Source organism: Pelophylax lessonae, assembly GCF_965119305.1.
Source record: "Pelophylax lessonae genome assembly, chromosome: 7".
Classification (NCBI taxonomy): Eukaryota; Metazoa; Chordata; class Amphibia; order Anura; family Ranidae; genus Pelophylax; species Pelophylax lessonae.
The window spans coordinates 205,311,958-205,337,676 of record NC_138774.1 but is presented as its reverse complement, the minus strand read 5'-3'; positions in this window follow the sequence as shown (position 1 = coordinate 205,337,676).

Sequence of the window (25,719 nt, the reverse complement as noted above, 5' to 3'; positions counted from 1 at the left end):
GTATAATTTGTTATAAAATTTTGCAAACAGGTAATTTTTCTCCTTCATTACTGTGTACTGATGAGGCTGCACTGATGGGCACTGATAGGTGGCACTTATGGGCACTGATGAGGTAGCACTGGTGGGCACTGATCAGGAGGCACTAATGAGGCTCCATTGATAGGTATACCTAATGGGCACTGATAGGCAGCACTGATGGGCACTGATAGGTGGCACTTATGGGCACTGATCAGGAGGCACTGATAAGACTGCATTGATTGGTGGCACTAATGGGCACTGAAAGGTGGCACTAATGGGCACTGATGAGGCAAAACTGGTGGGCACTGATCAGGAGACACTGATGAGGCTGCATTGTTAGGTAGCACTAACGCACACTGATAGGCAGCACTGATGGGCACTGATAGGTGACACTAATGGGCACTGAAAAGGAAGCACTAGTGGGCACTGATCAGGAGGCTTTAATGAGACTGCATTGATAGGTAGCACTAATGGGCACTGATGGACACTGGGGGGTGGCAGTGATAGGCACTGGGAGGTGGCGCTGATAAGCAGCACTGATAGGTGGCACTGATGATGAAGCTCTGATGGACACTGATTGGCAACACCGATGGGCACTGATAGGTGGCACTGGCTAGCAGTACTGATGGACACTGGTATGTGGCACTGGTTAACAGCACTGGCGTCACTGTGTGGGACTGATGTTCCTTTTCCAGAAGTCAGTAATTGGCTTTTTTTTTTTCCTCACGAGAAAAGAAAAAGCCAATTACCAGTTTCTGTTTACATCATGTGATCAGCTGTCATTGGCTGACAGCTGATCACATGGTAAAGGACTGGGATCGGCCTTGTACTCCGATCTGTGATCAGTCGAGTCCCAAGGACTCAGTGATCACAGAGAGCGCCACAGCGCGAGAACAGGAGGATGTCCATGTACGCCCTCCCAGCAATTCAAGCCCGCACTGTAGCCGTCTTTCAGGTATGGCATGGGCACCAAGTGGGTAAAGTGGTAGTAAAGTCTTATTTTTGACTTGTACCTACAGGTACCCGGCTGGTAAATTGAGCTGGAAATTTTCTTTGGTTTTGTTTGACATACGTCACCCTTCCATGTGCTCCTTGCTGCGAAGGACAGTTATAGGTGGGGGCAGTGGCCAATTGTTTTTTACTATAATAAAGCTTACCTGTAGGTACAGGGAATACCTAAACTTGCACTGTTTGGGAGATATTCACAGCGCATGCAGCCGGTGACATCACCTATGCCGCCCCTTCAGAGCTCTGTGCCGTGGTCCATGACTTCCACGCGCATGCGCAGGAGTGACATCATCACAGCTCAACCAATCAGACAGCTGGAGCACTCGAGCCCAGAAGGAAGCCGGGGTGAAGATGGAAGCCCTTTCAGCGGTGTGTGGGTGCCGCTGGATGGCATCATTCTAAGGTAAGTATTAAAAAATGTGCTAGTATGTGATGCATACTAGCAGATCATGCCATTGTCTTGCAGGCTTTTTTATAAAAAGGTGCGGCTTACTACCGCTTTAACACTTGCACTGCTGAGATTTACATGTTTGCTTTTTTTTTGTTACGCAGCGCCTTTCTCATTCTTTGCCTTGGTTGCTATCCTGTCCTGCGGCATCCAGGGAAAAATGCCATTGGCAGCATTGTGTACACAGAACCAGAAGCGCGCACGTGATGGACTATACAAGAGCTGAGCTAGTGAAAATGTGACTAGTGCTCTCTGATTGGCTCGCTGGGAGTTTTTTTTTTCAGAGGTGATGGGAGGGTGCCGATTGGTTGTGCTGGGATTAATGAGGCTGAGGAGGTTTCCATGGTGACAGTAGTGAATAGTAAGCACAGCATTCCCTAGTAACTTCGCAGCAGGACTCATGATAGGTCCCCGGGATGAAGGATGGGGCGTCTGGGCAGATCATAGGAGCCCTGCCACATCCAGATCGAACGTTTCTTTTAACCCTTTCCTGTAGATTTCACGCTAAATAAACAGCCATGGGCAGGCAGAGTCCGAGCAAATTCTGTTATATAATACCACCCCTCCCTCTGTCCAGAAATTGCATCCATATGTGTTCATCACAATGCCTTTATTGTAACAAATGCAGACTGTGGTATCATTTCACTCGATGGAAGCCTTACCCACCTTATTCAGGGCTGATAAACAGTATATCACAAAAGTGAGTACACCCCTCACATTTTTGTAAATATTTTATTATATCTTTTTATGTGACAACACTGAAGAAATGACACTTTGCTACAATGTAAAGTAGTGAGTGTACAGCTTGTATAACAGTGTAAATTTGCTGTCCCCTCAAAATAACTCAACACAGCCATTAATGTCTAAACCACTGGCAACAAAAGTGAGTACACCCCTAAGTGAAAATGTCCAAATTGGGCCCAAAGTGTCAATATTTTGTGTGGCCACCATTATTTTGCAGCACTGCCTTAACCCTCCTGGGCATGGAGTTCACCAGAGCTTCACAGGTTGTCATTGGAGTCCTCTTACACTCCTCCATGACAACATCAAGGAGCTGATGAATGTTAGAGACTTTGCGCTCCTCCACCTTCCATTTGAGGATGCCCCACAGATGCTCAATAGGGTTTAGGTCTAGAGACATGCTAGGCCAGTCCATCAACTTTACCCTCAGCTTCTTTAGCAAGGCAGTGGTTGTCTTGGAGGTGTGTTTGGGGTCGTTATCATGTTGGAATATTGCCCTGCAGCCCAGTCTCCGAAGGGAGGGGGATCATGCTCTGCTTCAGTATGTCACAGTACATGTTGGCATTCATGGTTCCCTCAATGAACTGTAGCTCCCCAGTGCCTGCAGCACTCATGCAGCCCCAGACCATGACACTCCCACCACCATGCTTGACTGTAGGCAAGACACACTTGTTTTTGTACTTCTCACCTGGTTGCTGCCACACACGATTGACACCATCTGAACCAAATAAGTTTATCTTGGTCTCATCAGACCACAGGACATGGTTCCAGTAATCCATGTCCTTAGTCTGTTTGTCTTCAGCAAACTGTTTGTAGGCTTTCTTGTGCATCATCTTTAGAAGAGGCTTCCTTCTGGGAGGACAGCCATGCAGAGCAATTTGATGCAGTGTGCGGCGTATGGTCTGAGCACTGACAGGCTGACCCCCCACCCCTTCAACCTCTGCAGCAATGCTGTCAGCACTCATACGTCTATTTCCCAAAGACAACCTCTGAATATGATGCTGAGCACGTGCACTCAACTTCTTTGGTCGACCATGGGAAGGCCTGTTCTGAGTGGAACCTGTTCTAACTGGGTTGATGGGGGAATCGAACGATTTTTTTCTGCAACCATCATCCAGCCGGTCTCATACTGCGCATGTGCAAGTCGTGCTGCGCTTTCTGATTGGCCCTGCAATCTTCTGAGACCTGTGTGTGTCCCAGAAGGCAGCGGGGAAAAGGAGGGGTTGGACATACTAAGAGATTGCGACAGTGATCTTACCTGGAAGTGGGATCGGGTACCTGTCCCCACCCACCCACCACTTGTCCCGACCCTGTACCACTCACCATAGACTTTGACAGGCTGCAGGCAGTGTGGCTGAATGCTATACCTGTCCCTCCCGAGTGCACCAAAACACTGGCAGGGGTGCACTGTACCTAGACAGCAATAACATGTAAGCTGTATCATCTGTAAAACTTCCAGGTAATTTTACCCTACCAATGATCACATTTCTTTTCCTAAATCACCTGGCGTGAGGTTTGGACAAGGGGTGACTCACCTAGCGGGAGGTGTGGACAAGGGGTGACTCACCTAGCGGGAGGTGTGGACAAGGGGTGACTCACCTAGCGGGAGGTGTGGACAAGGGGTGACTCACCTAGCGGGAGGTGTGGACAAGGGGTGACTCACCTGGCGGGAGGTGTGGACAAGGGGTGACTCACCTGGCGGGAGGTGCGGACAAGGGGTGACTCACCTGGCAGGAGGTGCGGACAAGGGGTGACTCACCTGGCAGGAGGTGCGGACAAGGGGTGACTCACCTGGCAGGAGGTGTGGACAAGGAATGACTCACGTGGCGGGAGGTGTGGACAAGGGTTGGCTCACGTGGCAGGAGGTGTGGACAAGGAATGACTCACGTGGCAGGAGGTGTGGACAAGGGATGACTCACGTGGCGGGAGGTGTGGACAAGGGATGACTCACGTGGCGGGAGGTGTGGACAAGGGTTGGCTCACGTGGCAGGAGGTGTGGACAAGGAATGGCTCACCTGGCGGGAGGTGTGGACAAGGGTTGGCTCACCTAGCAGGAGGTGTGGACAAGGGGTGACTCACTTAGCGGGAGGTGTGGACAACATCCAATTTAGAGATACATTGCATTATATGTATATATATATATATATATATATATATACAGTAAGTGTTCTTATTAGTTGACCAATGTCAATGCCCCCTATTCTCTGCCGTATATTAAATACTGTGATAATTTGATTGTAAATCATGGCCATTATTCACATAGTGGTAAAAAATCCCTGAGGAAAATGGGTCATGGATGGGTCTTCCAGCATGACAATGACCCAAAACATACCACCAGGGAAACAAAGGAGTGGCTCAAGAAGAAGCACATTACGGTCATGCTCTCAGGTACAACCAAGAAACTTTAAGGATTTAGAGAAGATCTGTAAAGAGTAGACCACAATCCCTTCTGAGATGTGTGCAAACCTGGTCACCAACTCCAAGAAACATCTTACCTTTGTGCTTGCCAACAAGGGTTTCTCCACCAAGTACTAAGTCATGTTTTGCTTGGGGATCAAATACTTATTTTGCTCACTGAACTGCAACTCAGTTTTTAAGATTTGTATCATGGGTTTTTTTCTGGATTTTTGGTTGATATTCTGTCTCTATCATTTAAAATACACCTATGATAAAAATTATAGAACCTTAATTTCTTTGTAAGTGGGCAAACTTACAAAATCTGCAGGGGATCAAATAATTATTTCCCCCCTGTACATGCAAAAGGCTCAAAATGCATTGGACACCCACTGGCTGATTAAACTTCCTGATTGTGTGGATCAGCATTTGGGACAACCACCACGATTAATGAGTGTCATGTCAAGATGGGAATTCTTGTTTAAAGTGGAAGTAAACTTCCATTGATTGTTTGTACCTATAGGTACGCCTTATAATAGGTTTACCCATAGGTACTGTAAATATCTCCTAAACATGTACCGTTTAAGCCAGTGAAGGCGAACCTTGGCACCCCAGATGTTTTGGAACTACATTTCCCATGGTACTCAACTACACTGCAGAGTGCATGAGCATCATGGGAAATGTAGTTCTAAAACATCTGGGTTGCCAAGGTTTGTTATCATTGGTTTAGGAGATATTTACTGCATATGCTGCAGATTACGTCATTGGCACAGGAACTCTGAAGGAACGGCCACCTGTGCCGTTTCTTCAGAGCCCCGCGCCATGACCAGCGGCTCCCACGTGCATGTACTCTGAAGGAACAGCCACCCGTGCCATGCACTCTGAAGGAACAGCCACCCATGCCCCTTGCCATGACCAGCGCTCCTATGCGCATGCGCGGTAGTGACGTCACGCAGTTCATGGCAGTGACATAGACAGAGTCTGCAGTCCCGGAAGGAAGATGTGCGAAGATGGATGCAGCCTCTAGCGTTGACAACAAGGACTTCGTTTGCAGGTATGTTTCACATAATGTGCTCGTATGTGATGCATACTAGCACATTATGCCTTTAATTTGCAGGTCGGGTAAAATAAGAAAAAAAAAAAGGCTGTGTTTACTTCCTCTTTAAACCGTTGTTTTTATATTTTTATACGTTTTGTAAATACTGATAAAATAATGAGCCCAGTCTTTGTTCAAGCATCGCCCAAGGTCACCATCTACTGAAATGAGATTCTTGGCCCAGGGAGGAACACAATCATTGTGCAATTCAATGTGTTCACAAATGAATGACACAGATCAGCCCCGTGCTGTAGTCACGTGCCTTGTGACGTGCTGCAAAATTACAGTGTATAGTCCAACTGATCACTGGAGGAGGTGAGATCGAGGATGTGTTTCCTACACCAGACTGTTGACATCTTTACAGTTGGCACTAGACTTTGCCAAGGGTGGCTTTTAATGATGTATGGCGGAGCTTCCCTGAAAAATGATCCTGATGCTGTGTAATGTGTATACATGTCAGGAAGGAATTTCTTCTTGTAAAGTTATAAGGAGGTCCACTTTATTATAAATTGTGATCAGACATGTTACCGGCTCCAGAATCGCATCCTTCCTACAGATCATTATTCTCTTCTGGCAGACTCTGCCGTAGTCCCCGCGTCCAGCTGCCATCCCTATGCCAGGACACGTGTCACATCCAAACGCCTCACACTGACATTATTTTTTGGAGATATCACAACTGACAAGTATCTATTTTTAACTTCTTTTACCCGGAGCCTGGAGAACGGCAGCAAATGAGGATAAGCGCGGAGCTGTCCTGCAGGAACAGAGTCCGCAGAGTGTAAAGAACATCCACAGCAATTACTGTCACTTCTCTGCCACGGGCACCTTGTTAGATGCGATCTGCCTGTTTCTGGGCCGCTTCATGCTGCCCGGTGACGTGTTTCCTCCCTGACGGGCTGCCTTTTCTCTTATTTCCAGCAATTCAATCCGTTTCCTAATTGGCTCCAACCCAGACAGTAGTCTGAGAACCGTACAGCCCGTTTCTAGCGGTCCCATGGCTTGGGCTGGCCCGAGCCCATTAGGTGGCACTGCGCTGTGTGCCTCGTCACCAACGGTGATCTCTAATCTCCAGGAAGGATGGGACCTTGCATGACATCTCCACTTGTTCACAGTGCCTTTCACAGCAGGCTCAGGAGAGCAGTGCGTGCAGATTTTTATGGTCTGCCTACCTCCTAAAAAAATCCAATACAACTCTAAATACTAAGGCTCCATGTACACGGGACGTTGTTAAAAGTCCCTTTGAATGCTGGAATTTTTAGGACGTTTGAAACGTCCGTTCGGTCACGTTTGTACCCGCGTTTAGCGGGCGTTTAGGGGCGTTTGCGGGCGTTTGCGTTTAGAAGCGTTCCTAGAGGTCAAAAAAATTATTCCCCTTTAAAATGGAAAAACGCGAACGCTAAACGCGGGTCATCGCGTTCAGACGCGTTTGTGCGTTTGAAACGCCGGGAAACACACGTTCGAACGCAAATAATTGCGTTCTAAAAACAGTCCCTGAACGCAACTGCCTGCAAATGACTGTAAACGACCTGGTGTACATGGACAGATAAGATAACATGGAGCTGCGTTCAGGGGCTTCTGAAAAAAACGCCCAACTGCTCCTAAACGGCCATTTCCAGCGTCCCGTGTACATGGAGCCTAAAGCAAAGACAGTAAAAGAATGCATTTGCTGTTAGTAATGGATCCCCTCAAAGTGTTTGTAGCAGCAGAACTGTTAGGGCTCATTTATGGTAACAGCAGCCCCTTAACAAGGCAATCTGTGGTGGATTGCTTTTCAGAGGGCAGGTAACAGGCAGCTAGGATATTCCTGTATTAACCCAGAAAAGTCTGCAACAACCTACTGCAACCGTGTGCATTGCATGCTGCTGCAGGGCGGTTGCGGCAAGGCACCATTTACCTGGAAAGATTGAGTTCAGCTGTGGTACTGCCTGCCAAACAGGGTATAGCTTTTGCTATGGCATATATATATATATATATATATATATATATATATATACACACACACACACACACACAGTGCCTTGCGAAAGTATTCGGCCCCCTTGAACTTTGCGACCTTTTGCCACATTTCAGGCTTCAAACATAAAGATATAAAACTGTAATTTTTTTGTGAAGAATCAACAACAAGTGGGACACAATCATGAAGTGGAACGAAATTTATTGGATATTTCAAACTTTGTTAACAAATAAAAAACTGAAAAATTGGGCGTGCAAAATTATTCAGCCCCTTTACTTTCAGTGCAGCAAACTCTCTCCAGAAGTTCAGTGAGGATCTCTGAATGATCCAATGTTGACCTAAATGACTAATGATGATAAATAGAATTCACCTGTGTGTAATCAAGTCTCCGTATAAATGCACCTGCACTTGATAGTCTCAGAGGTCCATTTAAAGCGCAGAGAGCATCATGAAGAACAAGGAACACACCAGGGAGGTCCGAGCAGTGGCGGCCCGTGCATAGGGGGCGCCAGGGCGCCGCCCCCCTACCCCTAAAAAAACAAAAAAACAAAAACAAAAAAACAAAACGAACAAATAAAGTTTTACAAAAAAAAATTGGGTTCGCCGGCCTCGCCTGAAGGAACTGGTGGCTAGGGGGGGGGGGGGGGGTTACGTCCCAGAAGAGGCGCCGATTGGCTGCCTTCTGGGGGTAACCTGGGCGCAAGTCTTTGCGATTGGCCACCCCCACTTTCTGATATCCTGGCTGTGATTGGTCCAGTCTACAGCCTGGACCAATCATCATCCAGGATATCGCTGACGTCGCAATGGGGGCGGTGCCGGTGCATGCGTCAGTCACTCACCGCCGCTCAGAAAAGAGGACAGGCCGCCCGCCGCCGAGACGAGGGAGAAGGACCCGCCGCAGAAGAGGAGGAAGAAGCTGAGCCGCGCCGCCGCCAGGTAAGTTTGAAGGGAGCACGCACGCTGGTCTCTGCATCGATTGGGGTACAATGCTGTGGGCACTCTGCAATAATTGGGGTACAATGCTGGCACTCTGCAATCATTGGGGGACAATGCTGGCACTCTGCAATCATTGGGGGACAAAGCTGTGGCGCTCTGCAATCATTGGGGGACAATGCTGGCACTCTGCAATCATTGGGAGACAATGCTGTGGCGCTCTGCAATCATTGGGGGACAATGCTGTGGCGCTCTGCAATCATTGGGGGACAATGCTGTGGCGCTCTGCAATCATTGGGGGACAATGCTGTGGCGCTCTGCAATCATTGGGGGACAATGCTGTGGCCCTCTGCAATCATTGGGGGACAATGCTGTGGCACTCTGCAATCATTGGGGGACAATGCTGTGGCACTCTGCAATCATTGGGGGACAATGCTGTGGCGCTCTGCAATCATTGGGGGACAATGCTGTGGCGCTCTGCAATCATTGGGGGACAATGCTGTGGCGCTCTGCAATCATTGGGAAACAATGCTGTGGCGCTCTGCAATCATTGGGGGACAATGCTGTGGCGCTCTGCAACCATTGGGGTACAATGCTGTGGGCACTCTGCAATCATTGGGGGACAATGCTGTGGGCACTCTGCAATCATTGGGGGACAATGCTGTGGCGCTCTGCAATCATTGGGGGACAATGCTGTGGCGCTCTGCAATCATTGGGGGACAATGCTGTGGCACTCTGCATTGAAAGGGGCTCGCACGCTGAACTCTGCATTGATGGGGGCACGGAACAGTTGCATTGAAGGGGGCACGCACGCTGAACTCTGCACAGTGTTTATTGCATTGAAGGGGGCACAGCACAGTTGCATTGAAGGGGGCATGCACGCTGAACTCTGCATTGTGGGGGTACAGCACAGTGTTCATTGCATTGAAGGGGGCACAGCACAGTTGCATTGAAGGGGGCATGCACGCTGAACTCTGCATTGTGGGGGTACAGCACAGTGTTCATTGCATTGAAGGGGGCACAGCACAGTTGCATTGAAGGGGGCATGCACGCTGAACTCTGCATTGTTGGGGCACAGCACAGAGTTCATTGCATTGAAGGGGGCACCGCACAGTGATTATTGCATTGAAGGGGGCACAGCACTGTGTTTATTGCAATGAAGGGGGCACAGCACAGTGTTTATTGCATTGAAGGGGGCATAGCACAGTGTTCAGTGCATTGTGGGGGCACAGCACTGTGTTCAGTGCATTGTGGGGGCACAGCACTGTGTTCATTGCATTGAAGGGGGCACAGCACAGTGTTTATTGCATTGAAGGGGGCACAGCACAGTGTTTATTGCATTGAAGGGGGCATAGCACAGTGTTCATTGCATTGAAGGGGGCACAGCACAGTGTTTATTGCATTGAAGGGGGCACAGCACAGTGTTTATTGCATTGAAGGGGGCATAGCACAGTGTTCATTGCATTGAAGGGGGCACAGAACAGTGTTTATTGCATTGAAGGGGGCACAGCACAGTGTTCATTGCATTGAAGGGGGCACAGCACAGTGTTTATTGCATTGAAGGGGGCACAGCACAGTGTTTATTGCATTGAAGGGGGCACAGCACAGTGTTTATTGCATTGAAGGGGGCATAGCACAGTGTTCATTGCATTGAAGGGGGCACAGCACAGTGTTTATTGCATTGAAGGGGGCACAGCACAGTGTTTATTGCATTGAAGGGGGCATAGCACAGTGTTCATTGCATTGAAGGGGGCACAGAACAGTGTTTATTGCATTGAAGGGGGCACAGCACAGTGTTCATTGCATTGAAGGGGGCATAGCACAGTGTTCATTGCATTGAAGGGGGCACAGCACAATGTTCATTGCATTGAAGGGGGCATGTACGCTGGTCACTGCATTGAAAGGGGGCATATACCATCTCCTGTACCATGACCTGTGACATGCCTATACCATATCTGTGCCATGCCTATACCATCTCCTGTACCATCTCCTGTGCCATGCCTGTACCATCACCTATGCCATGCCTATACCATCACCTGTGCCATGCCTGTACCATGACTTCAAAGTCACGCAATTTTTTACTGCGTTTTTTGACGCAAAGCAATACCCATTACATTTTTCTTTTTGCGCCCCCCCAAACATTTTGAGCACCAGCCGCCACTGGGTCCGAGATACTGTTGTGGAGAAGTTTAAAGCCGGATTTGGATACAAAAAGATTTCCCAAGCTTTAAACATCCCAAGGAGCACTGTGCAAGCGATAATATTGAAATGGAAGGAGTATCAGAGCACTGCAAATCTACGAAGACCTGGCCGTCCCTCTAAACTTTCAGCTCATACAAGGAGAAGACTGATCAGAGATGCAGTCAAGAGGCCCATGATCACTCTGGATGAACTGCAGAGATCTACAGCTGAGGTGGGAGACTCTGTCCATAGGACAACAATCAGTCGTATACTGCACAAATCTGGCCTTTATGGAAGAGTGGCAAGAAGAAAGCCATTTCTTAAAGATATCCATAAAAAGTGTCGTTTAAAGTTTGCCACAAGCCACCTGGGAGACACACCAAACATGTGGAAGAGGGTGCTCTGGTCAGATGAAACCAAAATCAAACTTTTTGGCAACAATGCAAAACGTTATGTTTGGCGTAAAAGCAACAGCTCATCACCCTGAACACACCATCCCCACTGTCAAACATGGTGGTGGCAGCATCATGGTTTGGGCCTGCTTTTCTTCAGCAGGGACAGGGAAGATGGTTAAAATTGATGGGAAGATGGATGGAGCCAAATACAGGACCATTCTGGAAGAAAACCTGATGGAGTCTGCAAAAGACCTGAGACTGGGACGGAGATTTGTCTTCCAAAAAGACAATGATCCAAAACATAAAGCAAAATCTACAATGGAATGGTTCACAAATAAACATATCCAGGTGTTAGAATGGCCAAGTCAAAGTCCAGACCTGAATCCAATCGAGAATCTGTGGAAAGAACTGAAAACTGCTGTTCACAAACGCTCTCCATCCAACCTCACTGAGCTCGAGCTGTTTTACAAGAAGGAATGGGCAAAAATTTCAGTCTCTCGATGTGCAAAACTGATAGAGAAATACCCCATACCCCAAGCGACTTACAGCTGTAATCGCAGCAAAAGGTGGCGCTACAAAGTATTAACTTAGGGGGGCTAAATAATTTTGCACGCCCAATTTTTCAGTTTTTTATTTGTTAAAAAAGTTTGAAATATCAAATTAATTTCGTTCCACTTAATGATTGTGTCCCACTTAATTCTTCACAAAAAATTACAGTTTTATATCTTTATGTTTGAAGCCTGAAATGTGGAAAAAGGTCGAAAAGTTTAAGGGGGCCGAATACTTTCACAATGCACTGTATGTATATGTATATATATATATATATTATATATTATATATATATATATATATATATATATTATATATATATATATATATTATATATATATATATATATATATATATATATATATATATATATAGACATACATACACATACACACACACACACACACAACCCCTTCTGGTCACTAAGTTTGGTTAAGGAGGATGTGAAGCCAGTGCTCAATGGCCGTTTTTTAACCCCCCCCCCCCCCCCCCCTCCTCTAGCACCTCTGCACCTCCAGTGCAAAAAATCAACCACATAAAGATAACTTCTAATCAGATATAAAAGACATCAAGAAGACATCCACGCAGCTCTATAATGAATAATGCAAAATAAATGTATTTTTTAAAATACAAGCAATGTGAGTACCTGAAATTGGCCTGGTATCGTCCTATTACAGTCTATTGTTATTTTTGATTGAGTTCTGCTTTAACCCTTAGCACAGTGTTTCTCAACCTTTTTTCAGTGAAGGGAAGGCACCCTTTAAAATTATGGACAATCTCAAGGCACCCCATTCTAAAATGTAAAAAACTGTTCTAAGGCCTCTTGCACACTGCAGCTTGAAAAAGCTCAGTACAGATTTTTTTTTTTTTACGAAGTTAAAATACAGCCCATTCATTGTAATGTGCCTATGCACACAGGGGCGTAAACAAGCGCCGTGCATTCTTCAGTAAAAACAAAATAGAAAAATCTGCAATTTTGGTCAGTAATTTACACTACACGCGAATGCGCACAAATGTGCGTAAAAGGCCATTAACATATTGCACAAAACAGGAACATGAGAATACGTTTCTGCGCATTTGCGCAAAATTACGTGCACGAAATTGCATGAACGCATATGCGTGAAAATCCATGCAAATACATAAAAAAAAAAAACAGATGAAGAAGTAGTTGCTCAAACAGGAGTATCGTATGCAAGAGGCCTAATAGGTTTACATAATACATCAACATCTACACACTTTGGACACCTAACATTTGAGGTGATTTATTCTTCCAAATCCAATACACTTTTGCACACTGGTACTGACTAGTATTCCACGGTTTCTCTTCTCCCTCAGTTTTCTCAATCACTCAGCTAATGTGACCCCAGCGCTGGCAGAGAGGGGCAGGGGAGGGTCATTGGTTGTTAGGACTCCAGCGCCTAGAAGGTTGTAATGGCGCACAATAAAAACCTATGGATTTGTGTAACTAAAAAAGGCAGGCTTCGTCCATCTGCTGCCTTGTATACAATTTTGGGGCGATTTTTTAGCATTTTGCCAAGGTACCCCTGAATAAACCTCAAGGGTGATGTGGGTGATGTGGGCTCTGAGAAAGAGGGTTTAAATGATGCTGGCCATAAGACTGAGGACATCTAATGGCAGAAAAAAGTGCTGCAGGGGAAAGCTCTGGATTGAGCAATAATTTTACAGCAAAATCATTTATTTGTTTAATCCTCATGATCTTGTTATTTTTGATTGGAGTTCTGCTTTAACCCCTTGGAGTCAGCACCTCCAGGCCCTTTAAGGGGTTTACGATGCCGGGAGGTGAAGGTGGGGTTTATCATGATGTGACCGCCATGATTGGATGTTATGGCGCTCACATGATCGGAAAGCTCCCAATCGCAAGGTTCAATTGGGAGCTTTCTGTTAGCTGGTGGAGTGTGCAGGGCACGTGTTCTTGACACAGCTGCATTGACCCCAATTAACTCAAGTATGTGGTTGCGCGGTGCCAAGGCCCACCTGCTAGGAGGCGGCATATTTGCGTTCGGCCCAAGGGGGAAACCTTCTCACTGCCACCAATGTATGTCATCCATTGGCAGCAACAGGGGGTTTTACAGATACAAGTCTGTTGGCTGTCGGATGGAAGTGATTGGGTGTCTTTCTGCCCCACATGCACCCCAACAATGTTTCACAGAATCTGATGATCTCCCCTTCCTACTAAGAACCTGGAATCAACGTGTAAAGCATAATTTCTGGGTCTGGTTGCCACTATCCCCCGGCCGCTGTGGCTGGGGAACAAGCTAGAGGAGTGCGATCTACACTCCATTGGCTTCACTGGAGAGCAAGTGAGACATCAGGGACCCAATAGACCAGGGGTTTTCAAACTATGGCCCTCCAGTTGTTGAGGAACTACACATCTCATCATGCCTAGACATGTCTGTGAATCTCAGAGTTTTGGAATGCCTCATGGGATGTGTAGTTCCACAACAGCTGGAGGGCCGTAGTTTGAGGATCCGTGCAATAGACCCTTGATGTCTTGCTAAAGGGAACCTTTGATAAAAAAAAGGTATCACATAGGGGACATATTGTCCTCTATGTCATACAAAATCAAGTCAACTCTAAATTGAAGGCCTGTAGGGGATTTTAAAGCATCGCCCATGGAAAATATAGGATACAGAAGTTTGTCGCCGTTTCACGGCTTCTGGCAATTTTAAAGCTTGACATGTTGAGTATCTATTCACTTAGTACAACCTCACCTTTTATATTTGACCAAAAATGACGTACTATGTTGCGTATGTGTGCCCTAAAATGAACTGCAGTGTATTTTTCTGGTACCAAAATCATTTATTTTCATGCTAAATAGATGGTTACATTCAGAAAATGTCCAGGTGTACAGCAACGAAGGGGAAACATCAGGAGCAAGATACAAAGGAAAAATGATATGAAAAAGAAAAATGATGATATGTTAAGAACTTTAGTGTATTTATTACTGAAATTTTCTGCTTGATTAAACATGTGCGGTTCGTTTCGGTACAAATAAATGTTCGTACAAATTTTTGGAGATTCGGATATGCCCATATACCCGATTTACACTATAAACGAAGTTACCTAATGCTCCGAATAACTAAACTAAATTCGTAAGACTTTCCAAAATTTGAATTGAAATTCGAATCTAATTTTACAACCAATTCCAGTCAAATTCGAACTGTAAACATATTTCTGAAATCAAAGACTGTTTGCGTTAGAGTACCATTTTCAAAATAATGCTGTTTTTGTTAAGCCAAAAATGATTAAGCCCCCGTTCACACTGGGGCGACCTGTCAGGCGACCTGGTCACCTGACAGGTCGCCGTAGGTCACCTTCCATAGAGAAGCTGCGGACCCGTTCTAATAGGAGCGACACAAGTCGCTCCGACTTAGAAAAAGGGTCAGGAGCTTCTTTGGGGCGACCCGGAGCGACCTGCATAGACTTCAATGTTATGAAGTCCGTGCCAGCCGCTCCGAGGTCGCGGTGCGAGCAGCGCGCCGCGACCTATGAGGTCGCCCGGCAAAGTAGCGTCGCCCCAGTGTGAACGGGGCCTTAACCACTTAAGCACCAGAAGATTTTACCCCCTTCCTGACCAGGGTTTTTTTTTTGCGATTTTTCACTGCGTGATTTTAACGGACAATTGCGCGGTCGTGCGACGCTGTACCTAAACGAATTTTACGTCCTTTTTTTCCCACAAACAGAGCTTTCTTTTGGTGGTATTTGATCACCTGTGCGATTTTTTGATTATGCGCTATAAACAAAAAAAACATAAATTTTGCAAAAATAACAATATTTTCCACATTTTTTTATATGAAATTCCCCCCAAAAAAATGTAAAAATCTAAATTTTTTAACATTTTCGGCCAATTTTTTTTATGCTACATATGTTTGGTAAAAAAAAAAAAAAAAATCGCAAAAAGCGTATTTTGATTGGTTTGCGCAAAAGTTATCGCTAACAAAGGGAAAGATTTTTGTAATTTTTTTTTTTTAACGAGTAATTGCGGCGATCTACGATTTTTTTTTTCGGGACTGCGTGTTTCTAACTGTGATGGGACATGGCTACTAGTGTAAAAACAGAGATCAATGGTCCTACATAGTAGAACCGTCTGATCTCCATTTTTACACAGGGGAGAATGACAGACGGCTTGTTTACATTAGCCGCCTGCCTTTCTCCATTCCCGGCGAACGATCGCGAGTGACCGGCGGACATCGGGTCCGCCGGTCACACGCAATGACTTGTTAGGTAACGAGCCGGGACGGGCGCGAGCCCGCTATTGGCTCACAAGCGAGTGACAGGTTAGTGACGTACCGGTACGTCACTTTGCCTGGCCGGGGCTGACCGCCGCAGTATATGTACTTGCGGGCGCGGCGGTCGGCAAGTGGTTAAAGAGGAATTCTGCCCCCCAGGAAAAAAAATTTAAGTCAGCAGCTACAAATACTGTAGCTGCTGACTTTTTCATATTAAAACTTACCTGTCCAGGGTTCCCGCCATGTTGGCACCCGAAGCCGATTTTTGTATTGGCTCTCGGGTGCTGCCGTGGCCATTCAGGGTAAGGGATACCGGCAGTGAAGCCTTTCGGCTTCACAGCTGGTTCTCTACTGTGCATGCGCGAAGCGCTCAGCTTTCTAATTTGCCATGCGGCGGAGGAAGAAGGAAGAGGGCCGAACTTCCGAAGGACAGCGCCGCAGTGCTGTCTCCCTAAAGTGGGGAAGGGTACCTGTCAAAAACAGGTACCCATTCCCCCCTATCCCTTGAAAGGAGCCAAATGTGGCACCAGAGAGGGGGAGGAAGCATATAAGCGGAAGTTCCACTTTTGGGCTGAACTCTGCTTTAAAGAGCCATTGTAATCATTTGATGAAGATTTTTCTTTTGTTTGTTCACTTTGCTACATTTGAATCGATAAAAAAATGAAAAAAAAAATTTAAAGTTTTCGATTCGACCTATTCAAAATTTATTGATGCGAACATTTTGAAAAAAAAAAAAAAAATCGGCAAATTCGAAAAAGACATAAAACGAATTTTGAATACAAATCCAGAATACGAACTGAACGAATCAACCGAATTTAACTAAACAAAATACCTAGATTAACGAATCTAAACGAAACAAATGTTTTCGTCATGTACATGTCTATAAATCATTACGTTAAAACTGTGTGACATAGAAAATTGGCACTAACTCTGTTTTATTCTCTGGGGTGTCCCCTTTCAGAAAATATATAATGTTTTTGGGAGTTTTAAGTTATCTTTAGGTATAAAAAGATTTTTTTAAACCTGTGCACAAAAAAAATGCACTCGGACAGCAAAAGAGTTAAAATGCCACTATAATAAATATTAATTAAATATTGTATTATAGTGATTGTATGACATTAATATAATAATAATAAGTGCGTGCTTTTTTTTTTTTCTTTTTTTTTTACATACCATTAAGTTTTTTTTCTCCACTGTTACAGGCAGACTAAGCTGTCCAGCAAAAGTGGCAGGGGTCGGGACGAACATCAGATTGACGTGTTTCAATGAACCACAGTTTCAGGTCTCGAATCGAACAGCCGATCACAGACATGGCATGGTGACTCCTTCCATAAGATGTAATATCTGGCTTAACCCTGGCGTTTGGCTGGGTTTCTCCGGAGATTAACCCTGAGGGACGTGCCAGGAACACATCTGCCATTAATCTGAATCTGTTTTACTGGCAGCAGCCTTACAGCAGCTCTTGTTCTATCAATATTCATTACAAAGGTCTAATGGGCCTGTTGCATCATGGGGGCTCTGCAACTGCTCCCGAACAGGCCAAATGTTCTCTAGTAAAATCATCCAACTTGTCTATAGACCTTGTGCAACCCTTTCATCTCCAATTATTACAGTAACTGCTGCCAAATATAAATGATTCAGCTTATCAAAACACATAGCCGATGGAAAACCGGTTCCGAACATTCCCAGAGAGCAGGTTATTCCACTGCTGGGCACCGCCATCCTACCGTAGACAAGGTGCAGCCAGGTTGTCAATTAAAGTCCGCGTGTCAGAGACTTCTATGTCCTACTAGTGACTGCTGTCAGCATTTGTTGGTGCCCAAAGGTGTGGCTAGAGATTGGTTTGAGGGCCTAAATGCTGACTTTTGACTAAAGTCAGAATTTGCATATCAGTAACAGTAGTTTAATACCCTTAGCCTGAAGGTTTCGGGAAGAGGAACCTTTTTAAAATGGAAAAGGTGCATTTGAAAGCTTAGGGAGCAGATTATGAAGATGCCAGTACGGTTGTATTCTTGGACGGGGATCTCCAAACTTTCTAAACGAAGGGCCAGTTTACTGTTCTTTGAACTTTGAGGGGGCCGGACTGTGGCCAGTGAGAATAGAAAATGCCCTGACATGAATGGTAGTAAACAATGCCCCATCCTTGGTATAAATGGGAGGAATAATACCCCATCATTTGTGTTAGTAGAATAAATAGTGCCCCATCATTGGTGTCAATTGGAGGAATTATGCCCCATCATTGGTGTCAGTGAGAGCAATAGTGCCCCATCATTGGTGTCAGTGGAAGGAATAGTGCCCCGTCATAGGTGCCAGTGGAAGGAATAGTACCCCATCAATGCTGTCAGTGGAAGGAATAGTGCCCCATCACTGGTGCCCCATCTTTGCTGTCAGTGAGAGAAATAGTGCCCCATCATTGCTGTCAGTGGGAGGAATAGTGCCCCGACATTGGTGTCAGTTGAAGGAGTAGCACCCCATTATTGGTGTCAGTTGAAGAAATAGTGCCCCATCATTGCTGTCAGTGAGAGGAATAGTGCCCCATCATTGGTGTCAGTGGAAGGAATAGTGCCCCATCATTGGTGTCAGTGGAAGGAATAGTGCCCCATCATTGGTGTCAGTGGAAGAAATAGTGCCCCATCATTTGTGTCAGTAAAAAAAAGAATAGTGCCCCATCATTGGTGTCAGTGGGGGAAATAGTGCCCCATTGTTGGAATCAGTGGCAGAAAATATGCCCCATCATTGGTATCAATGGGAGGAATAATACCCCATCATTTGTGTTAGTAGAATAAATAGTGCCCCATCACTGGTGTGAGTGGAAGGAATAGTGCCCCATCATTGGTGTCAGTGGGAGGAATAGCACCCCATCGTTGGTGTCAGTGAGAGAAATAGTGCCCCATCATTGGTGTCAGTGGGAGGAATAGCACCCCATCGTTGGTGTCAGTGAGAGAAATAGCACCCCATCATTGGTGTCAGTGAATGGAAGAGTGCCCCTTCATTGGTGTCAGTGGGAGAAATAGTGCCCCACTCTGGCTATCAGTGGAAGCAATAATGCCCCAAGGGCCACATAAAGGCAAGCAAAGGGCTGCATCCGGCTCCCAGGCCGCAGTTTAGGGACCACTGCTCTTGGAGAAGGAAAATTTTCACTATAAAGTATATGTAAACCTTCACCTTGTAAAACAACCTATTCAGTTTAAAATATAAATGAAAGGTAAAATATTTGTGTATAGATAAAAAAATACAAAATACAGTAAGTACCTTTTTTTCCCTTTTTAAAAAGTGATTACATTCCCTCTGATCTCAGCTACTTAAAGTGATTCTAAAGGTTTTTGTTTTTTTTAAAAAACAAACATGTTATACTTACCTGCTCTGTGTAGTTGGTTTTACACAGAGCTGCCCGGATCCTCCTCTTCTTTTCTGGCCCCCCTGCTGCCGATCCTGGCTCCTCTCTCCGGTCGAGTGCCCCCGATAGCAAGTCTCTTGCTATGGTGGCACTCCCAAGCCACGCTCTTGTGAATGGACAAGTATGATCATTGGAGGAGAGCAGGCTCAATTCACAGCACAGTTAGAGAGCTGACCACACTGTGCTCTCATGCCTAGTGTGATCAGTTTTTAATAGGAAAGCAGGGAGACTGGCAGGAATACCAGAGATTTTACACAAAGGAAGTAATACAACGAGAACAGCATACTTTTTCATACAAGTACATGATACAGCAGCCACATACACTATATTGTCAAAAGTATTGGAAAGCCTGCCTTTACATGCACATAAACTTTATTGGCATCCCAGTCCTAGTCCATAGGGTTTATTGTTGAGTTGGCCCACCCTTTGAAGCTATTCCAGCTTTATCTCTTCTGAGAAGGCTGTCCACAAGGTTTAGGAGTGTGTCTATGGGAATGTTTGACCATTCTTCCTGAAGTGCATTTGTGAGGTCAGGCACGGATATGGACGAGAAGGCCTGGCTCACAGTCTCTGCTCTAATTCATCCCAAAGGTGTGCAGGCCAGTCAATTTCCTCCACTCCAAACTCGCTCATCCATGTCTTTATGGACCTTGTTTGTGCACTGGTCCAAATCATTTGGTGGAGGGGGGGATTTTGGTGGGGTTTGATTTTCAGGGGTTGGCCTTGGCCCCTTTCTTCCAGTGAAGGGAACTCTTAAGGCATCAGCAAAACCAAGACGTTTTAGACAATCTTCCTGTTCCAAAATGACTGCACATCAGTGCACAAAGCAAGGTCCACAAAGACATGGATGAGTGAGTTTGGGGTGGAAGAACTTGACTGACCTGCACAGAGTCTTTACCTCAACCCGATAGAACACCTTTGGGAATTGAATTAGAGAGCAAACTGCGAGCTAGACCTTCTCTCCAACATTAGGGCCTGACCTCACAAATGCACTTCTGGAAGAATGGTCAAACATTCCCATAGACACACTCCTAAACCTTTTGGACAGCCTTCCCAGAAGAGTTGAAGCTGTTATAGCTGCAAAAGGTGGGCCAACTCAATATTGAACCCTACGGAGTAAGACTGGGATGCCATTAAAGTTTGTGTGCGTGTAAAGGCAGGCGTCCCAATACTTTTGACAATATAGTGTATCAGCAATAGGAAATCTTGGGTTTACATATTCTTTAAGGCCTCATTCACATGCGCATACCAATCCATAAGCTGGTGCAAGGGGGCATCTTCAGCAACCCAGGATGCATAGGTGTTCCATGCAAGGGCATACAGGCGACCTGTTGACATCAATGACAGGAGGCAGCCGCACCGATTTTTTTTTATCAGGCTGCCTGCACACCCTGCATAGAAAACCCGTGCATCCTGGGTGGCTGAAGACTGCCCTTTACACAGGCGTACGGATTTAGTGTCATGGTTCTTCTTGCTTTAACTGAAATTGGGATCACAAACAGATTCTGAGACGCAAGGCTTTACTGAGCATGTCTCAGGGTGAGCAAGTATGAAAGTCTGCATGGGTGACCTCTCCATTGAAGATAATAGTTCCCAGGCTGTCTTCCAAGCATTCAGTACTTTTTATATCACTGAACTCAGAATAGCTATGCTGATCAGGAGCTCTGACTTTCCAGATCTATACCAAGAACAAAGTATATTCAAGTCCTGAATCCGGGGCCGCAGCGCTGCAAGGCCATGCATGGAAACCAGGATCAGCTCCCACCAGCAGTTCATGGACAGACCACTGAAGGTTGTGTTACTGTGGATTAAATCACACCACTCTCTGACCCCTGGCCATGGAGGTACACCATTGCAGCCAGCCTGGAAACCAGACACAATTAATGGCCCAACAATCACTCTAATCATTGCTAAGTGCTGGATTATTTATAAGGTCATTAGGTTATATGGTGTCTTCATTCAACCTTGTCTTAAGGGTGTCCCAGTTCTGTTCTTTTGGTTTACAAAAGAGCTGATTTACTAAAGACAAATAGACTGTTCACTTTGCACAAGAAGCTGCACTGTACAAGGGAATCTCCCCTAGAGCTTAATCAATGTGGTGCAATTTCACTTTAAAAAGAATACCCAATCACATGCAAGGATATGGAAAATAAAAAAGGCATTTTTGCTTACACATGATTGGATGATAAAAATCAGCAGAGCTTCACCTCATTCACTAAGCTCTGGGAAAATCCCTTGAAGGTGCAACTTCCCTTGCAGATTGAACAGTCTATTTGCCTTTAGTAAGTCTACCCCCAAAAAGTCAGTGGCTGAGACAACTCTCCTTTTTTATTTAATAAAGAGCTGTATGAATGAAACTCTTGAACTTCTATAAATAGTTATGTTTGTAGCCAGGTGCTTGGCTAAGAATGGAGAGTAAGAGAAACACTGGCTGCAGCTGCTCTCTGTAGATGCTGTCCTATGGTGCTGAACTGGTTAACAAGCTAAATCAATAAGAGGAGGGAGCTGCTGAGCGGGAAGAGTTCAATAGACTGTGTCAGGCAGTGCAAGCACTGTGGGAACTGTAGTCCAGAGGTGAGAGATTACTGTAATCAAGAGTTTTTGAACTGCATTTTCCAGAGGAAGATTGTCAGGAGGAGGGGAAAGAGCTGCATTTTCCCCATGCTGTACAGGACATAACTCTCTCTTGGTATGAGGGGGACCTGAAGGTGCCCATTGCTGTCCAGTGGGCACCATCACTGCTGCATATCAGTGGCCTGAATGGAATCCTGAATGCTGAGTTTTGGGGGTGTGAACCGGATGGTGAGCTGCCTGCATGTGGATTTACTATCTGCTGCTGAAGAGAATGAGCCCTTTAGGAATTGGCTCTACAGTCATCTAGTAGCCTTATTTGTTGCCTGAACATTTGACTGGGACTGTACTCAAGTACACCAATAGTACAACTGGGCCCCAATGCTAGCTGGCTGCCTCTTTACAGCTGCTTCACAGAGACCTTCACCTATTACTTATGCTAACAGGTACTTCTCAGTGAACATTGCACCGTATCCTAGCCATTCTCCTAGATTGTACACGTCACTCTTAAAGGAAAACTTGTGTGGTATCAGCTTAGAAAATCAAAATCAAATTCTGCTGGAATTTTCTCTGCATTTGACACTACCTGGAGTGTCAGATGGCAGCATCCCCTATAGTGTTACATGGTTCTTTCTACTAACCTCTTTGTCACTGCAACACAGGAGCATTTGGAAGCAACCACAAAGTACAATAGGGGACCAGACATACAACAAAGACATAAGTGTGCTGGCTGCTCAGGAACTTTAAGCAAACTTCCCTCTTCACCGCAGAGGTGTTCAGTAAGATGGGCAGCGGAATTGGTTATTTGCTTGCTGTACAGCAGATTGTTATCCTTATTTATATTACAAGGGATGTTTACATTCCTTGTAATAGGAATAAAAGTGATAAAAAAAAAAAATTAAAAGGGACAGTGTAAAAATAAAAAGTAAAATAAATAAAAAACAAAAATGTAAAGTGCCCCATCCCTCCATGCTCGAGCGCAGAAGCGAACGCATTCGTAAGTCGCGCACGCATATGTAAACGGTGTTCGCACCACACATGTGAGGTATCACCATGAATGTTAGAATGAGAACAATAATTCTAGTGCTAGATCTCCTCTGTAACTCTAAACAAGTAGCCTGTAAAGACGTTTAACACGTCGCCTCTGGAGATTTTTAAATATCGTAGTTTGTCCCCATTCTTATGAGCATGTGCAGATTTAAAGCATGACATGTTAGGTATCTATTTACTCGGCTTAACACCATCTTTCACATTTTATAAAAAAAATGGGGTTTATATTGTGTTTGTATTTTTTCCCCAAAAAATGGGTTTGAAAAACCACTGTGCAAATACCGTGTGACGTACAAAAATTGCAACGATCGCCATTTTACTCCCTAGGGTCTCTGCTAAAAATGTATAATGTTTGGGGGTTCTAAGTAATGAATAATGTGTCCGGGTTTCAGGTGGACTGAAACCCAGACTCATGATTCAAAACCTGGACTGTCCGGGTGAATCCCGGACAGGTGGCAACCCTTAGCCACACCCGAAACACTATAGCGGCACACAGTAAATTTATTTTTTTGTTTTAGTATACAGATTGTAACAGACTTGTGCACAGGAGCTGACTGGCAACTTTCAGCCCAGGGGGCAAGTGCAAACCAGTGGGGCATGGTGCAGCAACTCGGCCCCCCTCCCACTCTCCCTCTTCCCAGCCTCCTCTTGACCCCTATTCCAGGCTGAAGCTCTGCTCCAGGTACTCTCTGCTCACTGGCCAAATCTGGGTTCCCGACCTGGCAAGCAGGGGGCAGTTGGGGGGAGCTGGGACAGCTTGGTTGGGGCTGCTTGGGGGAGAAGAGTCTCCAGTGTGGTATGGAACCGGCCTCTGCTCAGACACAGTTTACACCATCCATGCTGGGGGGGGGGGGGGGGGGGGAGGCCTGCGCTCTGTCCTTGTCTTTATCTCGCACTCATTAGGTCAGCAGTGGAAACTTTTTACTTCTCTTCACCAGGCATGTCTGTGGCAGAAGAGGTGCAGCCTTTTTGTAGGGCATCAGAGTGGCCTGGGGGGCAATTGTCTCCCTGCCTCCCGGCCCAGTCCTCCCCTGCTTGTGCACTCCAAAGAGAAGAGTAATGCACCGCACATAGTGCCCCCTCACCCTCCTGTCAAGCCCTGTTCCGAGCCCCATTCCTGTCTAAATAATGTGTCCGGGTTTCAGGTGGACTGAAAACTGGACACATGATTCAAAACCCGGACTGTCAGGGTGAATCCTGGACAGGTGTAACCGTAAGACTACATGATGTGACCACTACAAAAACCACACAAAACTAAAGTTACATAAAATAAGTAGCTACTCCACTCTTATGGAACAGCCTACAAGACAAATAAAAAATGTTTTGTTTTCTATAGGCTAGAATGAGGTTTGAGGTTTGAGGTTCTCAAATAATAATTTGAAATACAGATTAGATGTTATATGCTTGCGCAAGTATTTAAAATATCTGCTGTGCTCATTGAGAATTTTTTTTTAATTCTGATTATAGGCAAATATTTTTCTAAAGCTTTTAACAGGGATCGGAGGACATGCAGCAATCTGGTACGTGGATTCAAACATGGTAGGGACAAACTTATATCTCTAAAAAAAAGTTAAGAAAAAAAAATAAAAATATGTATAATAAAAAAAAAAAGCGGAGACTCTTCTATTTTTTACTGTATATGTCATGAGCACTTTGCTGAATAGTTCATACCAGTGAGCACATATTTTGTGATGATTACATACAAAGACCCAAGTGAGGTTCTATATCATTTCCCTTGGAGTTCCACTTTAGGAATATGTCTGCACAATCCACTTAAAGCATTCTTTAAGGCTCAGTTCACACTAATGCAGTTTGATCTTTTAATTCAATTTTCAGTGCGTATGTAGTGTGACTTCCTTTTTTTTTTATTTTTTTTTAATGTAATCTTTATTTGCAAAACAGAAAACACTTCTTAGCCAACAATACCCTACTTATGAGGGTTTGCGAAAACTCTAAGAGCCGGTTCACACTGAGACCATCCGACTTCGGGGGGCGACCTGTGAAGTCGCGTGCACCACGACTTCGGCGTGACTTGCAGGGACTTCACATAATGGAAGTCTGTGCAAGTCGCCTCCAGGTCGCTCCAAAGTAGTACAGGACCCTTTTTCTAAGTCGGAGCGACTTCTGTCGCTCCTATTAGAACGGGTCCTGTACTACTCAATGGACCGCGACATACCGCGACTTGTCAGGCTGACAAGTCGCCTGACAAGTCGCGCTAGTGTGAATGGGCTCTCACATAGGTAAATGCATCGGCATATAGAACTACAAACACATGGGGCATAGAAGGGAAGAAAGGGAAGACTAGGGTGAAGCAAAGAGGTGAAGCATCATAACTGATGGGGTCACCCCTTGTTCGACCCAGGGGTTTCCATCGGCAGACATTCACGGGACCTATGTTGAAGGCCAACTCTAGCACTCCAGGTATTTCACCGTGAAATGGCCCCACAGTGACCCCACTAGCTTCACCACCGGAGGAGGGGGGTTATGAAGCCTCCATCAAACCTTCATCCAGGTGCAAAACCACCAGGGCCCACCCAAGGCCCACACAGAGCAGAGCAAAGACCCTGCTAATGAAGCGGAACCATAGGTCAGGTTTGTAATCCAGTGTAGTAGAGATAGCATTAAGGGAACAGGGACATAAGCTCATAGCAAATAAGATGTAATCGCCCACATTGATCTGAACTGCTGGAAAATAATCAAAAATATTGAACAGGAATGTGAGAACTGGATTCAG